A 19,870-nucleotide genomic window follows, 5' to 3' on the forward strand; every position below is an offset into this window, starting at 1 on the left:
CTAATACACATTGGCAGTATTAGGGGGAGGGAAACTGATGGGTGGGGATCGGGCGTTGTGGACAGCGACTCCTACAGGTCGGTTGGTGCGCCTGCGCAGTAGAATCAGGAAGCGACGGGGGCGGGGCCCCTCCAAAGCCCAGACCCCGACGCTGAAAGATCGAGCCGCGCAGGTGGAAAGATGCGACTGCTGTTACATCGAGTATCGGAGGGGACTCGTGCTATGTATGACTTAGTCCACATTGCAGCCGGCTTATGGGAGGCATGAAACAGCGTTCAAAGACAGGGGAGGGTTGTATTGGACGATACGAAAATGGGAGAAAAAGTGGATAAAAAAAAGAAACTGTACATTGGAGGAGGTTGGTAGGTAGGAGGTTGGTAGGTGGGGTGGAGGGGGGGGGTTGGGTAGGTGGGGTGGGGTGGGATGGGGGTGAAACTGTACATAGGAGGTGGTGGGGTGGGGTGGGGGGGGGGTTGGGTAGGCGGGGTGGGGTAACTGTACATTGGATTATCGACGAAACCTTACTTGGTCCCAAGAAGAGGGTCTCGTGTATTATTGGGTTTAATAGGACATTTATTGTACATTGGAGGGGGTTGCGTTAGGACATTTACAGGGGCCAGTTTCGAATTGCAGTCTCTCGTAGGTGCTCTTTGAGAGTGGTTTTGAAAGTGGGTAGTGATTCACATTCCTTTACAGCTGTGGGTAGGGCGTTCCACATTGATGTGGCATAATTGCGAAACGTGTTTAGTCCCTTGTTTGAGCCGAATCTGGGTTTAACATGATTTGTGGAGCTCCCTCTGGTGTTGTGGTCGTGGTATTCACTGACCTTTGGGAAGTATTTTGACATGTACATGGGTACCTTAGTCGTGTAGTGTATCTTGTAGACCAGGCCCATTGCAAGTTGCTGTACTCTGTCGTCTACTCTAAGCCATCCTAGGTTGTCAAAGTGGGCAGGGGTGAGGTGGGTTCTAGGAGTGAGGTCAAGCAGTAGTCTGACCAGTTTGTTTTGAGATGTTTGTAATTTTGTTTTTAGCGCCTTTGAGGTGCTTTGGTACCATGAAGTGCAAGCATAGTCATAGTACCCTTGAATGAGTGCTCCTGCCAGAGTCTTCAGGGTATTCTTGTTTACCAGAGAGGAGATCCGGTACAAGAATCAAGTTCATTGGTTGACTTTTTTTATTACATTGGATGCCATTTTGTCACAGGAAAGATTTGCCTCTAGGATGGAACCTAGGTATGTAATTTCATCTTTCCTTGTGACAAATATTATTGTCACCCACTGTAACTGAGAAGCCATCGGTCTTGCTGAGTTTGTTATTTGAACCGAAGAGAATGGACTCTGTTTTGCCCATGTGTAATGATAGTTTGTTATCAGCGAGCCAGATGCAGATTTTGCCTAGTTCCGAGCTGAGGGTTTTTTCAACCTGTAACTTGTTCTTGTCAGAGACCAGCAGGGCTGAGTCGTCTGCGAACAGGAACAAGTTGCAGTCACAAGCTGACGACATGTCATTTGCATAAATTAGGAACAGTAGCGGTCCTAGTATGCTTCCTTGTGGAACACCACAGCTCACTGGGAGGGGGGGGGGGATAGGGTACCGTTTACCTCCACCATCTGTTCTCTCCCCTCCAGGTAGGATTGCATCCAGCTCACTGATATACTATCAAAACCAATTGCTTTTAGCTTGTCAATCAGAATGGAGTGATTGACAGTGTCGAAGGCATTTTGTAGGTCCAGCATGACCATGACGCAGTATTTGCCCGCATCCACCTTGTTTGATGTGGTCGTTCAAATAGAGAAGGCATGTGTCAGTGGAGTGGGACGCTGATGTGGGTACCGAGGAATTTAAAGGTTTTCACCCTATCCACCTCCGTCTCACCTATGTACAGAGGTGTGTACTGTACACTCCTCCTCCGTGGGTCAAGAATCATCTCCTTGGTCTTGTCTGCGTTCAAGGAGAGATTATTGACCTGACACCAGGCCACCAGTTCCGCCACCTCCCTTCTGTACGCTTCCTCAGCTCCCCCAGTGATCAGTCCGATGACTGTAGTATCATCTGCGAATTTGATGATACCGGTGTTGTTCTGGGAGGCCACACAGTCGTGTGTGAAGAGGGTGTACAGTAGGGGGCTCAGCACGCAGCCCTGGGGGGTCCCTGTGCTTAGAACCTTTGTGCCTGATGTCCGGTTGCCGACTCTGACTGACTGGGCCCTATTTGTAAGAAAGTTCAGCACCCAGTTACTAGGGGTGGGACGATACATCGATCCAGATCGATACATCGATGTAATTATCAACGATCGAATCGGATCGATGCAATGTAATAAGATCGATTCATATCGATACTCTTATTTTGAAAATCCTGTGGCGAGTCTCATATCCGCCCAAGAACAACAGCAGTAGCTCCGTGTGTGTAGACGTTACAGCATAGCATTCTCCCTTTCTGTGTGTGTGTGCGCGCGTCTTTGGAAAGACCAGATGAGGTCAGAGGAGTTTGATGTTTAAATGTTATTTAAACATAAACAATATAATACATAATAAATGTAGGCCTATACATGATCATGCAACATCAACAAATTGTTGTAGGAACGGTTTGGGAGAGGGAGGTAGGGAGGGGTTTTAGGTTGTGAGTTTTGAGTTCCAAAAAATGGAGCTTAAAGTTTAAAGCTCAATATCAAAACGTGGCACTTTACAGTGAACAGGAGGTCTATTTGTATTAAAAACAATAGATTGATTTTCCTTTAAATGTCTGGAAGAGCTCAAAAATACAAATGTCAAATGATATTTTCGTTACCTTTTTTTAGTTGATCTAAATGTTACTGATTTATTTCTTTATTTCAGATCCCCATTAGTCACTGCCTCAGCAGCGACTATTCTTCCTGGGGTCTGGAAAATTGTGTTAAATGGGCATATGATATCATCTCATATCGATTGCAGGCACCTGAATCTAATCTAATTGTATCGTGAGAGACTTTGTGATATCGGCAAATATCGTATCGTTGTCCAAAGAATCGATATCGTATCGTATCATGATGAAACTGGTGATTCCCACCCCTACCAGTTACAGAGAGCCGGTGTCAGACCAACAGTGAGGAGTTTAGCAGAGAGTTTGTGTGGGATGACCGTGTTAAATGCAGAGCTATAGTCGATGAATAATAGTCTGGCATATGTGTCCTTGCCCTCTAAGTGGGTGAGGGTGGTGTGGATGACAGTGTTGACTGCATCCTCAGTGGACCGGTTCTGACGGTAGGCAAACTGCATGCCATAACTGCATTATGTATTTTAATCTATGTTGTTGGCCTTGTTTATTTTGTTATTGTAGTTTTCTTGTTGTTTTGTATATGTGTAATATGGACCTTGAGTCTGGAATAAAGTCTTCATCATCATCATCATCATCATCATCATCATCATCATCATCATCATCAAAGAGTAGCCTCTACAGCCTTTAGGATTGACTGATGGATACATTTTGGCCAATTTATCATTGAAGTAATGCAAGTGAAAACTTTTAATTGAATTCGCCCATGCTGTACTCAGAAAGATGTGCAAGAGAGAATCATGTTACTTCTCTGTTGTCTGGCTGAGCGATTGTTTTTGTGTACTGCCTAATTTTGTGTATTTAGCCTAATATCCCCCTGTGAAATGAAATTAGATATATGTGTGTATATATATATATATAGTGTGACAAGCCTTGTGGTGTTCAGGCTCAACACGGACCAAAACAAATAATTCCAATGTCCACACAAGCACAATTTCAATAAACAAATGATATTTATTGATCTGCAGTACAAGTCCGATGGGCAATAGAGTGGTCATATAACAGTCCAGGGTCAAAACACGTTCCAGGCTCTCGTACAAAAAGGGAATGTTCAATACTCAGGGTTTGTCGTCCGGTCCAGGGTCAGTTTCACAGGGGGGTATCTCAGCCAGTCCAGGGTCCAGTAACACAAACACCTTCTCGCTCTAACCTCTCCTTCAAACTACCTCTTGACTCACAAACTCAGTATCTCACTCTCTCTCTCTATGAACTCTGCTCCTTCCTCACCTCCACTCAACTCTTCTCTGTCTCTCCTAGGGTTTTATGATATGTGTGTCTCTGTGTGTGTGTGTGTGTGTGTGTGTGTGTGTGTGTGTGCGTGTGCGTGTGTGTGTGTGTGTGTGTGTGTGTGTGTGGGATGTGGGTGATCACGTGGTGCACAGGTGTATTCAATCAGTCCCAATCAACTCCTCCATTCTCTCCTCTGCCCGTGGCAGTAGTATCTCCCTTCCTCCACATGGGACGGGGGATGATATCTGCCACATATCCCCCCCCCCTTAGCTCCAAGCTCCTCGGGCAGACCATGTTCCCAGTGCTTCCCTCCTGGACAATGCATCCGCATTTCCGTGCACTGCACCAGACCTGTGGACGACGGAGAAAACAAAGGGCTGTAAGGATAAGAACCAGCGGGTGACCCGAGCATTGGTGTCCTTGTTACGTGATAGCCATACATGCATGATCCGTGACTAGGGTGAAGCGCCGTCCCAGCAGATAGTACTTTAACTCCTCGAGGGCCCATTTTATTGCCAGGCACTCCTCTATCATGGAGTAATTCTTCTCCCGGGGCAGTAACTTGCGACTGATGAATATCACTGGGTGTTCCTTACCTTCTCTCAGTTGCGATAGGACTGCACCCACCCCAGTCTCTGATGCATCCGTTTGCACCAGCAGAGGTCGGCTGAAGTCGGGGGTCACCAACAACACAGCTTGTCCTTTAGCTGCTGAAAGGCTCTCTCCATCTCCTCTGTCCACAGGACCTGGTCTGGCAGTTTATTCTTCGTCAGGTTGGTCAGGGGTGCTGCTAGGGCAGAGAAGTTGGGGACAAAACGCCGGTAATAGCTGGCTAAGCCTATGAAGGTTCGTACCTGCTTTTTGGTTTGGGGGCGGGGCCAGCCCCCTCCCGATGGTGTATCGCAAGTAGTCAGCATCCTGTAGGCCCAGGTGACATTTAGTTGGCGGTAAGCCCCGCCCCCCTCAAGGCTTGTAGGACCGGCGTAACCAGACGTAGATGGGTCCCCCAATCCTCTCCGTGAATGATGATGTCATCAATGTAGGCCGTTGCATACTCTCGGTGGGGTCTGAGGATCTGGTCCATCAGTCTCTGAAACATGGCAGGAGCAGTGGCGTAGCGGAGGCCCCCGCAACCCCCACGGTGCGGGGGGGCCCCGGAGCTTAGGGGGCCCCGCCCCCACTGTAGACTATCCTCTTAGGTTTCGTAACGCGCGCGAACAGGGCGCAGACAGTGGAGCCCAGTATGGTTCTGCGGGGCTGCAGCTGGATGCATCTCGCGCAGAGGGCGGGGCCCCCCCCTCCCTGCTATGATTTGCTCACCTGCGATAGGGCTAGGCTGATAACTAATGTTCATTGGCAGTGTTCAAAACACAGCGGGAAGCGCCGGTAAAAATGTCGCAAATATCCAAGCAAGCGGCGGTGCTTAGAAAAACAAGATGAGAGCGAAAGCCGAACAGGAGACGGCAAAGCTACGAAAAAGAACATCATTGTTCCAGCAGGCAGCAAAGGTAGACTGACTCTAACGTTACTGAAGAATGCATCGGCAGTAAGCGCCCCACCCAGGCCAGCCGCCGCGCTGCGTCCACCGCTATCAACACGCCGGTCCAGGCAGACAGACAGCCCAGCCAGGCCCCAGCCACACTACAGCCGCAGAGACCCGAGACAGGTTAGAAGAATATAACGTTTTATACGCCATAACCAGTACGAGTAGCCTACAGGTTACATTGGAACTGGAATCTAATCCGTAAATTTTTTAGTACATGGTTTAAGTGGCCGCGATGTCCAGTGTGATGATAATAATGATGTGTGTTGTAGCGGGACGGCCAGTCACGATATGACATGGCACGAGATTATGGGTCATTGTAATTTGCGAGGATTTACTGAAACTGCAAGTAGTGTCAGAGCCTGCATAGGCGGAGGGTGAGCTCGACATTAGGGTCGGCTGTAATGGGATGGACCTTGCGCGTAGCGCGCAACATTTTCTCACTTTATTATTGATTTAGGGGAGTGGTCTGCCCTGCGGGGGGGCCCCGACATATTGCGCAACGCCACTGGGCAGGAGCGCCGTGTAGCCCAAAGGGGAGAACAACATAATGAAACAACCCATCTTGGGTGGCAAACCTGCCAGTAGCCTTTGGTGAGGTCTAGGGTGGTTATAAACCTTGCCTTTCCTAGCCTCTCGATTAGCTCATCAACTCGGGCATAGGGTAAGCGTCAAACTTGGAGATAGCAATTAGCTAGCGGAAATCGTTACAAAACCTCTGGGTTCCATCTGGCTTAGGGACCAGCACAATGGGACTACACCACCCACTGTTGGACTCCACAATGACTCCCACCTGTAACATGTCCTTCACTTCTTTCCTCACTGCCTGTCTTCTGGCCTCAGGGAGCCGGTAGGGACGAAGTTTAACTTTTTTCCGCTGATCGTGCGGATGTGGTGGTATATGACCTCGGTTCTTCCTGGTTCCGTAGAAAACACATCCCGATGGCGTTCCACCAACTCTCTCAGGTCATTCTTCTGGGGAGCGCTGAGTTGGTCTCCCATGGAGACTTCAAGCGGTTGGGTCCGGACTGGTATCTGTAGTGGGTTGAAAGAACACAGCCTCCCGGGCCGCCCATTTTTTTAAAAGGTTGACATGGTATATTTTCACCGGCGGACGCCTCCCCGGCTGTCACACTCTATAATTCACCGGACCCACTTTTTCCATAATTTCATAGGGTCCGTGCCACTTGGCTAGAAATGTACACTCGAAGGTGGGAACCAACACTGAAATTCTCTGGGTTGAGTGCCCCGGTTATAGACCCTGGCTTGGGCCTGCTGGGCTTTGGTCATGTGGTCTCTTACCAGGGGCCACAAGGTGGCCATCCGCTCCTGTATCTCCTCCACATGATCCACCAAACTCCTGTGTGGTGACGGCTGGTGTTCCCAGGCCTCCTTGGCTATATCCAGCATCCCTCTAGGCCTTCTCCCTTACAAAAGTTCGAAGGGGGAGAAACCTGTGGAGGCCTGGGGAACCTCCCTGATGGAGAACATCAAGTACGGGAGGAGCTGGTCCCAGTTCCTCCCATCGGCTTCCATTACTTTTTTAAGCATGCTCTTCAGGGTACGGTTAAATCGCTCGACTAACCCATCCGTTTGGGGATGATATACTGAAATGCGCAGTTGGGTAATTTTCAACAATCCGGCCAAATCCTTAATTATTTTAGACATGAACGGAGTGCCTTGGTCTGTCAAAATTTCTTCCGGGATTCCCACTTTAGTAATTAGCAACATGAGATCCCAGGCTATACCTTTTGAGGCCATGGTGCGGAGTGGGATGGCCTCGGGGTACCGGGTGGCATAGTCCATAATCACCAGGATGTATTGATGGCCCATGGTGCTGCGAGGTAGGGGTCCCACAAGGTCCATCCCAATCCTGCTAAAGGGAACAGAGATGATAGGCAGGGAAATCAACGGGTTACGTCGGTCGTGGAGCTACCATCTGACATTCGGGGCAGGACCGTCAATAATCCTCCACAGCTCTTTTCACCCCCGGCCAGGAAAATCTGGCCTTGATCCGGTCTAGGGTCTTCTCGACCCCCAAGTGAGCCCCTAGCAAGTGAGAGTGGGCTAGACGTAGCACCGTATTTATATGTGGTCAGGGTACCAACAACAATTCTTGAATCATCTCCCCTTTTTTCACCACCTGATACAACAATGTTTTTTTATGGCAAAATGTGGAAACATTAACTCTCCTACCCCATCCATCTTCTTACCGTCGACCACGGCTACCTGTCGTAGTGCTGGGGCCAGGTTCTCATCCTCCAGCTGGGCGGTGCCCAATTGTCCCATCAGTTGTGGTGGTAAGGGTGGGGTGTCATCGTTTGGGTTGCCGGGGAACAGATCTCCCCAGACTGGCTCGTCCTCATCGTGGAGTGGTGACTCCTCTCCTCCACTGTCGACCGGTGGACCATTGTCCTCTGCTGGGCCGGTGGTGGGATCCCCCTCGTTGTCCTCGCTGACAGGGCTGGTGTCTTCCTCTGGTAGGGGGTCGGTAGAAGCCTGGGGGTCCACCTCGTGTAACCCACACATCCAGGTCCTTCGTGCCCGGGCTCTGGTCAGCGTGGTTGTGGTCCCTGTTCATAGTGGGCGGAACAATGTACAGTCGGTCCCGATTAATACTGCCACTGGTAGGTTTTCTACTACACCCACGGTCGTCGAACATTTGGTCGGATATTGTCTAGTCTCACCATGTACACATTTGACTCCCACTGTTTTTACCAGGAGGGGACCGTCCACCAACTCTGGTTTTACTAGCATCACTGTGCTCCCTGAGTCTAACAGTGCGGTTGTGTCGTGGTGATTAGCTCTTACTGGTGTGAGAGTGGACATGTTTGTGTCCTCCGCCCAACAGGCGGTCGCAAGTGCACACGGTCGGGGCAGGTGTGGTTCAGCTGCAGAGGGCATTGACATGTCATTCCTATATGGACAGTCTCTGGAAATATGGCCCTCCTCGCCACAATTGAAACACCTTCTTCTGTCATTATACATTACAGGTTGTCGGGTGTGTGGGGCGGGCTGAGGTAGCGGGGTGATTCAAGTCTCTTACCCTTCTCTTTCAGCCTGTTGGGGGGTCCGGTTTTCGGGCTGCTACTTCTCCGGTATAGCGTTTCAGCCGCTTCCCTCTACGACCTCGTCAAAACATGTGGGTTTTGTTTGGCTAAGGGTTTTACGTGCGTCGGCAGGTAGGGCACATAAATATCTGTCCATTGCCATTCGTTCGATTGGTGAAATGTTCTGGGGCTCTGCTAATAGCCAGTTGTTCGCTAGCCGTAACAAATCATATTGTTGTTCTCTGGGGGGCCCATCATATCATGATACCGCTGTGAGCGGGTGAGAAATGTAATTCCCGAACTTCGCAGTATTTCTTTTTTCAGAAAATCATACGTCTTATCCACCAGCGGGGCGGTGTCATGATATGCTGTCTGGGCTAGACCGGATAAAAATGGGGCCGACAAACTAACCCACTGTTCTGCTGGCCAGTTCTCTCGTTCAGCGGTGCGTTCAAACGCCGACAAATAGCTTTCAATGTCGTCCTCACTATTCAGTTTGACCAGGAAACGTCTGGGGTTGATATTGTTCAACTGCCTTTCCGCTCTGTGGGTCTCTGCGCGGTGGAACGAATCGAGCGCTTCCGTCCTCCCTTTCTCCGCAGTCTCCCGAGTTTCACTCAGAATCGCGTCATGGCATGCCTAGGAATCCTGCATTGCTTCCTCATGGCGCTTCTGATTCACCCGTTGCTGGGTCTCGCTGTATCATTGCTCTTGTGTTTATTATTTTTTTACAGCGACGGTAAGCTTACACAAACAAAACACAGTTATCAGTAGATTCCTACATAATAGGCACAACAGATAAGTTGTTGTAAATAAACAATAAAAATCTATTTACAGTTACAATTCGATTGGAGATCATACTTTTAAATGCAGCAAGAGAAGGAAGAACCTCCAACTTCAGAGTCAGGTTTTGGAAGCATCAAAGGAAGAAGCTAGTTTTTCCTAGTTCGGAGCAAAACTCGAGGAACGAATAAGAACCAACAAGTCATTTGAACATCTAGAATAGGTTCCAAGATTCCATTCCAACAGTGTTGTGATGTAAATGTAGTGTGCCTCCACTCTCTCCTCTCTCAATCTGTGTTTGTGTCTACCTCCTCTCTCCTCTCTCCCTCTGTGTGTATACCTTCACTATCTCCTCTCTCCCTCTGTGTGTGTGGCTCCACTCTCCTCTCTCCCTCTGTGTGTGTGGCTCCACTCTCCTCTCTCCCTCTGTGTGTGTGGCTCCACTCGCTACAGCTCTCCCTGTGTGTGTGTGTGTGTGTGTGTGTGTGTGTGTGTGTGTGTGTGTGTGTGTGTGTGTGTGTGTGTGTGTGTGTGTGTGTGTGTGTGTGTGTGTGTGTGTGTGTGTGTGTGTGTGTGTGTGTGTGTGATTGATTGATTGATTGAAAACTTTATTAACAGATTGCAGAATGGGTACAGTACAGTACAGCTCAATACATACAATTGTTAAGGGGATGCAGACCAGAGAAAGACTTTCGTCTTGTTTACATCAGGGTCCCCCATTTTCAATTCATCATAACATATATGACATACATGACATACAGATAGACAGTACTGCTACATCTATACATTTATGACATACCAGATTTGCAAATACAGTAATGTTTGTGATACGAAAAGAGTCCAGAAAAGAGAGTATATACATTTGACGTAGAAACTGTACATTGGAGGAGGTTGGGTAGGTGGGGGGGGGGGGGTGGGGGGGACTGTACATTGGAGGTGGTTGGGTGGGTGGGGGGGGGGAGGTTGGGTAGGAGGGGTGGGTGGTGGACACTGTACAACTGAACAAGCAAAACTGTACATTGGAATATTGACAAGACCATACATGGTCATTTACTGTACATTGGGGGGTTGTGTTAGGACATTTACAGGGGCCAGTTTCGAATTGCAGTCTCCCGTAGGTGTTTTTTGAGAGTGTTTTTGAAAGTGGGTAGTGATTCACATTCCTTTACAGCTTTGGGTAGGGTGTTCCACATTGATGTGGCATAATTGCGAAACGTGTTTAGTCCCTTGTTTGAGCCGAATCTGGGTTTAACATGATTTGTGGAGCTCCCTCTGGTGTTGTGATCGTGGTATTCACTGACCTTTGGGAAGTATTTTGACATGTACATGGGTACCTTGGTCGTGTAGTGTATCTTGTAGACCAGGCCCATTGCAAGTTGCTGTACTCTGTCGTCTACTCTAAGCCATCCTAGGTTGTCAAAGTGGGCAGGGGTGAGGTGGGTTCTAGGGGTAAGGTCAAGCAGTAGTCTGACCAGTTTGTTTTGAGATGTTTGTAATTTAGTTTTTAGCGCCTTTGAGGTGCTTTGGTACCATGAGGTGCAAGCATAGTCGTAGTACCCTTGAATGAGTGCTCCTGCCCGAGTCTTCAGGGTATTCTTGTTTACCAGTGAGGAGATCCGGTACAAGAATCGTGTTCGTTGGTTCACTTTTTTTATTACATTGGATGCCATTTTGTCACAGGAAAGATTTGCCTCAAGTTTCAAGTTTCTTTAATAGTTGTCATATAGAAGTACAGAATACTTTTATACAAAATGCTTCTTACTGTTACGCTCCAGAGACTGTGCTAGACAAGATAAGTATAAAATAACATAGTATAGCATGTAAATTAGAAGTAAAAATTAGGTCACAGTGTTCAGTATCAGTATAGACATATGTACAATGTTCGATGCAGAGTAGACGTAACTGAGTTACCATATAATATACAATATACTATGCAGTGTACTAATATACAATATTATATAGTGCAAAGCAGAAATGGGATGAGGTACAATTTAGGTACAATTTACAGTAAGGTGTACGAGTTGTAGTGCAAATCCTTTATCAATAAATATAAAGTGTGTTTAGGTGATCTAAAGTGTGGAGAGTGGGTGCTGCAGTGTGTTGTTTGTTTAAAGTGAGTGTGTGCGTGTGGATGTGTGTGCTGTGTGCATTTGATGGTTGTTGCATAGTGTTCATTGTTCGTTGAGCAGCCTGATGGCCTGGGGATAGAAGCTTCTTCTGAGTCTTTCTGTGCTCGCCTTGAGACTCCGGTATTGCTTGCCTGACCGCAGCAGTTCAAAGAGGCAGTTGTTCGGGTGGCTGGAGTCCTTGATGATTCTCTTAGCCTTACCCCTGCACTGCTTGTTGTAAATGTTCTGGAGGGTGGGGAGCCCCCCTCCAATTGTGCGTTCGGCTGAACGTGTCACTCTTTGTAGTCTGCTTCGGTCTTGTGCAGTGCTATTCCCAAACCAGGAGGTGATGTTGCCAGTCAGGATGCCCTCTATTGTACATGAGTAGAAGTTCTTAAGGATCTTCTGACTGACTTGGAACTTCCTTAGGCGCCTGAGGAAGTAGAGGTGTTGTCATGCCTTCTTCACAACACTGTCAATGTGTGTGGTCCATGTCAAGTCCTCGGAAATGTGGGCTCCGAGGTACTTAAAGCTGTTCACTCTCTCAACCGGTGCCCCGTCGATGCTGAGGGGGCTGTAGTCCTTGACCCCGACCTCCTGAAGTCCACAATCATCTCCTTTGTTTTGCTGACGTTCAGGGAGAGGCTGTTCTCCTGGCACCATCCCGCCAGGACCTTGACCTCTTCCAGGTAGGCCCTCTCGTTGTTTGCAGAGATCAGGCCCACCACTACTGTGTCGTCAGCAAATTTGATGATTGTGTTGTTACTCCGCTGAGCCACACAGTCGTGTGTGTACAGGGAGTAGAGGAGGGGACTCAGAACACAGCCCTGGGGGGCCCCTATGTTGAGGGTGATGGATGAGGAGGTGCAGTTGCCTGCTCTCACCACCTGGGGTCTGCCCGTCAGGAAGTCCAAGACCCACTGGCAGAGGTCATAGTTCAAGCCCAGGTCCCTGAGCTTGGCTATGAGTTTGGAGGGGACTATGGTATTGAATGCCGAGCTGTAGTCGATGAATAGCATTCTCACATAGTTCCCCTTCCTCTTGTCCAGGTGTGATGCTGCTGTGTGCAGCACATGGACTATGGCGTCCTCCGTGGACCTGTTGGGGCGGTATGCAAATTGCAGGGGGTCCAGGTTGATGGGGAGGGATGAGCAGATGTAGCCCTTTACTAGCTTCTCAAAGCACTTCATGGCTATGGAGGTGAGAGCTACAGGGCGGTAGTTGTTGAGGCAAGCAGGCTTGGATTTTTTAGGTACATGGATGATAGTGGACTTCTTCAGGCAGGTGGGGATGACAGCCTGTTCTAAGGACAGGTTAAATATGTCAGTGAATACCGGGGCCAGTTGGTCGGCACAGACTTTTAGGACGCGGCCGGGGATGCCGTCCGGTCCTGCTGCCTTCCTGATATTCACTTTTTTAAAGGTCCGCCTCACCTCATGCTCTGTTACCCTGAACACTGAGTCTCCATCAGCAGACCCCCCCCCCCCCCCCCATTGCCGTGGCTTGTAGGCTGGTGTTGTTATTACCAGCCTCAAACCTCGCATAGAAGGTGTTGAGATAATTTGCTAAGGAGATGTCACTGTTCAGTTTGAGGGAGGTGCCTTTGTAGTCTGGGATGGAGCCCAGGTAGGTAATATCTTCTTTCCTTGTGACAATATTGTCACCCACTGTAACTGAGAAGCCTTCGGTCTTGCTGAGTTTGTTATTTGAACCGAAGAGAATGGACTCTGTTTTGCCCATGTGTAATGTCATGTTTGTTATCAGCGAGCCATATGCAGATTTTGCCTATTTCTGAGCTGAGGGTTTTTTCAACCTGTAACTTGTTCTTGTCAGAGACCAGTACCTCCTCTCTCCCTCTGTGTGTGCCTCCACTCTCTCTAGCTCTCCCTCTGTGTGTGTGTGTGTGTGTGTGTGTGTGTGTGTGTGTGTGTGTGTGTGTGTGTGTGTGTGTGTGTGTGTGTGTGTGTGTGTGTGTGTGTGTGTGTGTGTGTGTGTGTGTGTGTGTGTGTGTGTGTGTGTACCTCCTCTCTCCCCTCTCCCTCTGTGTGTGTGTGTGTCTACCGCCTCTCTCCCCCTGTGTGTACCTCCTCTCTCCCTCTGTGTGTGTGTCTACCTCCTCTCTCCTCTGTGTGTGTGTGTGTGCCTCCTCTCTCCTCTCTCCCTCTGTGTCTACCTCCTCTCTCCCTCTGTTTCTGTGTACCCCCTCTCTCCTCTCTCCCTCTGTGTTTCTGTGTACCTCCTCTCTCCCTCTGTGTTTCTGTGTACCTCCTCTCTCCTCTCTCCCCCTCTGTTTCTGTGTCTACCTCCTCTCTCCCTCTGTTTCTGTGTACCTCCTCTCTCCTCTCTCCCCCTGTGTTTCTGTGTACCTCCTCTCTCCCTCTGTGTTTCTGTGTACCTCCTCTCTCCTCTCTCCCTCTGTTTGTCTACCTCCTCTCTCTCTCTGTGTGTGTCTACCTCCTCTCTCCCCTCCCTCTCTGTATGTGTGTCTACCTTGTTGACAGAATCCGGCTATAGGGCGACAATAATGTGGTCAAGAGGCATGGTTTCCATCTTTAGCCTTTAACTGGCATGGTTTATTTATTCACATGGTATGAGCAGCAGTTCTAGAGTTCTCCTCTCACTGAGAGGCTGGGGGGGAAGAGGTAGAGTAGGAGGAGACATCTCTATTTATACTCGCCACCTGGTGGTGTTCTTGAGTGGCTCCGCCTAGAGCGCCCTCTAGTGGAAACAGTTATATATGCAGTTAGACAGTTACTAACAATCCTACATAGAACCTCTGACTTCAACACTCCCACTTAGGGTTGTATTATCATACTGGATAACTTCTCCGAAAAACATTTTACAAAGGAAATAATATAATCCAAAACATCAACAGAGTATGGCAGTCAATATTTACACATTAAACATGACCCTTGCAAATCCCTTCAATTTTAATTTGGAACAGGTTTCCTCATAGTGTCTGCTACCCTGTCGTCCGTTGGACAGTAAACCAGTGTCATTCTTTCTTCTCTGATGACAGATCTGATGAGATGATATTTTCTATATCGCCATGTTTACCTCTATGTCGACACACTGGGTTCCTAGCAATCACAATGGTTCCCTGGTTGCCCTCATAAACAGCAGTCTTCATATATACACAGTGTCCATCATTTTTAAATGATGTTGACAAAACGCCCCTGATCTTCAAAACCACCATATTCGGTATAGAGGATACATTCCAATTACCTATTACATATTAAGCAATATACTCATAATCTTATCTCCATCACTTCGAGCAGTTGTTCTGGATAAATACACTCCTGTATGGTCATAGCTAGAGCCCTATATTCGGCTTCACACGTTGATAGTGCCACTGTGGGCTGCTTCTTTGTTTTCCACGAAACCAGTGAGCTGTCTGTGTTCAAACTCACACAATATCCTGTGGTACTCCTTCTACATGTGATGTCAGCTGCCCAGTCTGCATCACTGTGGGCTTTAAGTACTAGACCCTCGCTGTTCTTTCTGAAACACAGTTGTTTGTCTGCTGTACCTTTAAGATAACAAAAGACATGTTTGGCTGTAATCCCATGCTCCTCTGTGGGGTCAGCAAAATGCTGTGACAGTCTACTCACTACAAAACATAGGTCAGGGCGCCGGGTACATGTTGTTAAATAAATGAGGCTACCCACAGCTTCTCTGTAATTTTTTTTTTTCTTTTTTACATCTGTCAGTTTCTGAGCATCCTCCTGATAGTTTTTGATCACATGGTGTTTCCCTTGATCTACATTCTTGCATGTCAAAACGTTTCAGGGTCTTTTCCACATAGTTAAATCATTGAGAACATGGTAAGTCATCCACCTTTGTATTTAAACATGGGATCCATTTTTGTATTTAAACATGGTAAATCATCCACCTCTGTACTTAAACATGGAATTAAACATAGGATCGTTTTCAGTATTTAGACATGGACACCTCTGTACTTAAACATGGAATTAAACATAGGATCCATTTCAGTATTTAGACATGGACTCTAATCAGGTATTTAAACCTGGGCCCTCATTCATCAACGTGACTTACGCACAGATATGTGCTTAAGCTGTGCGTACGACCATTTCTAAGCAGAGTGTGGGATTCATCAATTTCAACTTGAACTTGACTTCGTGCTTATGTGTACGCACAGCTCTGAGCATGCTTAGCTGACGCCCAGTGGTAGAATATCGTTACTACGGCATATGCGCTGCTCAGTTCATGCATTAGTTTCAACGCGGAAATAATCTTCCGTGCATTAGTTTCAACACTGGCGTGTTCTGTATGACCCGTAATTCATTATAGTTCATTGTAAAATAGCGACAGTAGTGTAATTATAACGGGCTCACACGCGAACAAGAGGTTGGCCTGCTTGTTTGGCACGGGGGGGCAGACGCAGAACACCAACCTCCAAACGCGATTAAATATTGTTTCAAATAAAAAGCGAATTATTTTGTGTCATGTTTCCAAATAAGATTGGTCACGAAATGCTTTCTACTTCAATTTGTTGGTTAGAATAGATGACCTCCGTTGAAACTTCACTGAGACTAACAGTCTATTTGTGAGCTCCCGCACAGATGTGATAATAATAATAATAATAATAATAATAATAATAATAATAATAATAATAATAATGATAATAGCTTCATTTTATATAGCGCCTTTCAAGAGACCCAAGGTCGCTTTACATAGATAGGGGGGGGGGATAACAAAGTAACAAACATAGTGGACAGACACAACATGGTGCTTCTCCTGCACTCCTCAATGGCGTTGTGATCTGCTCCGCTCTGTTGACGTATTCGGTCACAGTCTCGGTGTGCCCCTTCCTCAGGGCCGTTAGTGCTATGTAGAGGGCCACGACTCTGGGTCTTCCTCGCCCGATGTAATGCTCTCTCAACACCTCCAGGCTTTCTCTGCCTTTGTCTTTAGTGTCGCGGAATATCAGCCCCAAGCTGGTGTCGTCGAGCAGTGGCGCTAACTCACAGTACGCGTCTGCGTTACGCTGGTCGTCCAGGGCTTGCTCTTCCGCCGTCAGGTCTCCCGTGGGGGCTGACAGGATCGTCTCCTTCAGTCCCGCACCGTGCATGCAGCATAGCATGCGCTCTTCCCAGAGCTCGTAGTCCTCTGCTTTTCCATTGAATGAGGGCCATTTGCTCCTTGGCTCGGAACTAGCTCAGCTCGGAACAAGGCAAAATCTGCATATGGCTCGCCGACAACAAACTATCATTACACATGGGCAAAACAGAGTCCATTCTCTTCGGTTCAAATAACAAACTCAGCAAGACCGACGGCTTCTCGGTTACAGTGGGTGACAATATTATCACAAGGAAAGATGAAATTACCTACCTGGGTTCCATCCTAGAGGCTAATCTTTCCTGTGACAAAATGGCATCCAATGTAATAAAAAAAAGTCAACCAACGAACGCGATTCTTGTACCGGATCTCCTCTCTGGTAAACAAGAATACCCTGAAGACTCTAGCAGGAGCACTCATTCAAGGGTACTACGACTATGCTTGCACCTCATGGTACCAAAGCACCTCAAAGGCACTAAAAAACAAATTACAAACATCTCAAAACAAGCTAGTCAGACTACTACTTGACCTGACTCCTAGAACCCACCTCACCCCTGCCCACTTTGACAACCTAGGATGGCTTAGAGTAGACGACAGAGTACAGCAACTTGCAATGGGCCTGGTCTACAAGATACACTACGCGACCAAGGTACCCATGTACATGTCAAAATACTTCCCAAAGGTCAGTGAATACCACGATCACAACACCAGAGGGAGCTCCACAAATCATGTAAAACCCAGATTCGGCTCAAACAAGGGACTAAACACGTTTCGCAATTATGCCACATCAATGTGGAACGCCCTGCCTAAAGCTGTAAAGGAATGTGAATCACTACCCACTTTCAAAAACCCTCTCAAAAAACACCTACGTGAGACTGCAATTCGAAACTGGCCCCTACAAATGTCCTAACCTAGTTGTACAGTAAATGACCAAGTAAGGCTTTGTCAATATTCCAATGTACAGTGTAAAATGTGTGTGTGTCCCCTACCCAACCCCCCCCCCCCCCCCCCCCACCTCCAATGTACAGCCCTCACCCAACCCACCCAACCCCACCCCACCAACCTCCTCCAATGTACAGTTTCTACGCCAAATGTATATACACTCCTTTTCTGGACACTTTTGTATCACAAACAGTACTGTATTTGCAAATCTGATATGTCATAAATGTATAGATGTAGCAGTACTGTCTATCTGTATGTCATGTATGTCATATATGTTATGATGAATTGAAAATGGGGGACCCTGATGTAAACAAGACGAAAGTCTTTCTCTGGTCTGCATCCCCTTAACAATTGTATGTATTGAGATGTACTGTACTGTACCCATTCTGCAATCTGTTAATAAACTTTTCAATCAATCAATCAATCAATCCTTCCCTTGGTTTCCATCCTCTTCGTTGATGGTAGGCATAGCTTTAGCTCTTGTTGGCCTAGCGCTCCCGGCGCTAACCTAGCCTATACTTCAGCTAATCTTGCTACCCTTATTATTTCGCCCCGGCGTTATCTGGGCCCATAACCTGTTGACAGAATCCGGCTATAGGGCGACAATAATGTGGTCAAGAGGCATGGTTTCCATCTTTAGCCTTTAACTGGCATGGTTTATTTATTCACATGGTATGAGCAGCAGTTCTAGAGTTCTCCTCTCACTGAGAGGCTGGGGGGGAAGAGGTAGAGTAGGAGGAGACATCTCTATTTATACTCGCCACCTGGTGGTGTTCTTGAGTGACTCCGCCTAGAGCGCCCTCTAGTGGAAACAGTTATATATGCAGTTAGACAGTTACTAACAATCCTACATAGAACCTCTGACTTCAACATACCTCCTCTCTCCCTCTGTGTGTGTCTACCTCCCCTCTCCCTCTGTGTGTGTCTACCTCCTCTCTCCCTCTGTGTGTGTCTACCTCCTCTCTCCCTCTGTGTGTGTCTACCTCCCCTCTCCCTCTGTGTGTGTCTACCTCCCCTCTCCCTCTGTGTGTGTCTACCTCCTCTCTCCCTCTGTGTGTGTCTACCTCCCCTCTCCCTCTGTGTGTGTCTACCTCCCCTCTCCCTCTGTGTGTGTCTACCTCCTCTCTCCTCTGTGTGTGTCTACCTCCTCTCACCCTCTGTGTGTGTCTACCTCCTCTCTCCCTCTGTGTGTGTCTACCTCCCCTCTCCCTCTGTGTGTGTCTACCTCCTCTCTCCCTCTGTGTGTGTCTACCTCCTCTCTCCCCCTGTGTGTGTCTACACCTCCTCTCTCCCTCTGTGTGTGTCTACCTCCTCTCTCCCTCTGTGTGTGTCTACCTCCCCTCTCCCTCTGTGTGTGTCTACCTCCTCTCTCCCTCTGTGTGTGTCTACCTCCTCTCTCCCTCTGTGTGTGTCTACCTCCTCTCCCTCTGTGTGTGTCTACCTCCTCTCTCCCTCTGTGTGTGTCTACCTCCTCTCTCCCTCTGTGTGTGTCTACCTCCCCTCTCCCTCTGTGTGTGTCTACCTCCTCTCTCCCTCTGTGTGTGTCTACCTCCTCTCCCTCTGTGTGTGTCTACCTCCTCTCTCCCTCTGTGTGTGTCTACCTCCTCTCTCCCTCTGTGTGTGTCTACCTCCTCTCTCCCTCTGTGTGTGTCTACCTCCTCTCTCCCTCTGTGTGTGTCTACCTCCCCTCTCCCTCTGTATGTGTCTACACCTCCTCTCTCCCTCTGTGTGTGTCTACCTCCTCTCTCCCTCTGTGTGTGTACCTCCTCTCTCCCCTCTCCCTCTGTGTGTGTCTACCTCCTCTCTCCCTCTGTGTGTGTCTACCTCCTCTCTCCCTCTGTGTGTGTCTACCTCCTCTCTCCCTCTGTGTGTGTCTACCTCCCCTCTCCCTCTGTATGTGTCTACACCTCCTCTCTCCCTCTGTGTGTGTCTACCTCCTCTCCCTCTGTGTGTGTCTACACCTCCTCTCTCCCTCTGTGTGTGTCTACCTCCTCCCTCTCTGTGTGTGTCTACCTCCTCTCTCCTCTGTGTGTGTCTACACCTCCTCTCTCCCTCTGTGTGTGTCTACCTCCCCTCCCTCTCTGTGTGTGTCTACCTCCTCTCTCCCTCTGTGTGTGTCTACCTCATCCCTCCCTCTGTGTGTGTCTACCTCCTCTCTCCCTCTTGGACACTACATAGTGTGAGTACTCATATTACTGAGCAATGTTACATTTAGCAGGTCAATATGGCCACCTGTTGTTGCCCATTGGGCTTTGCCGCATGTTGTGATTATTTGGAGTGTCTCCAGTGTTAAAAACACGAGATCATATTAGCCTCTGAAGG

The 19,870-nt window shown here is 48.2% G+C and overlaps 1 protein-coding gene across 1 annotated transcript in view; it reads left to right on the forward strand.

Moving 5' to 3' along the window:
* The window catches only part of LOC311243219 (moesin-like), a 92,880-nt gene that overhangs the window by 72,208 nt on the left and 802 nt on the right, over positions 1-19,870 (forward strand). The gene's annotated exons all lie outside the window — the stretch shown is intronic.

The sequence above is a fragment of the Notolepis coatsorum genome, assembly GCF_963971535.1.
Source record: "Notolepis coatsorum genome assembly, chromosome: 16".
Classification (NCBI taxonomy): Eukaryota; Metazoa; Chordata; class Actinopteri; order Aulopiformes; family Paralepididae; genus Notolepis; species Notolepis coatsorum.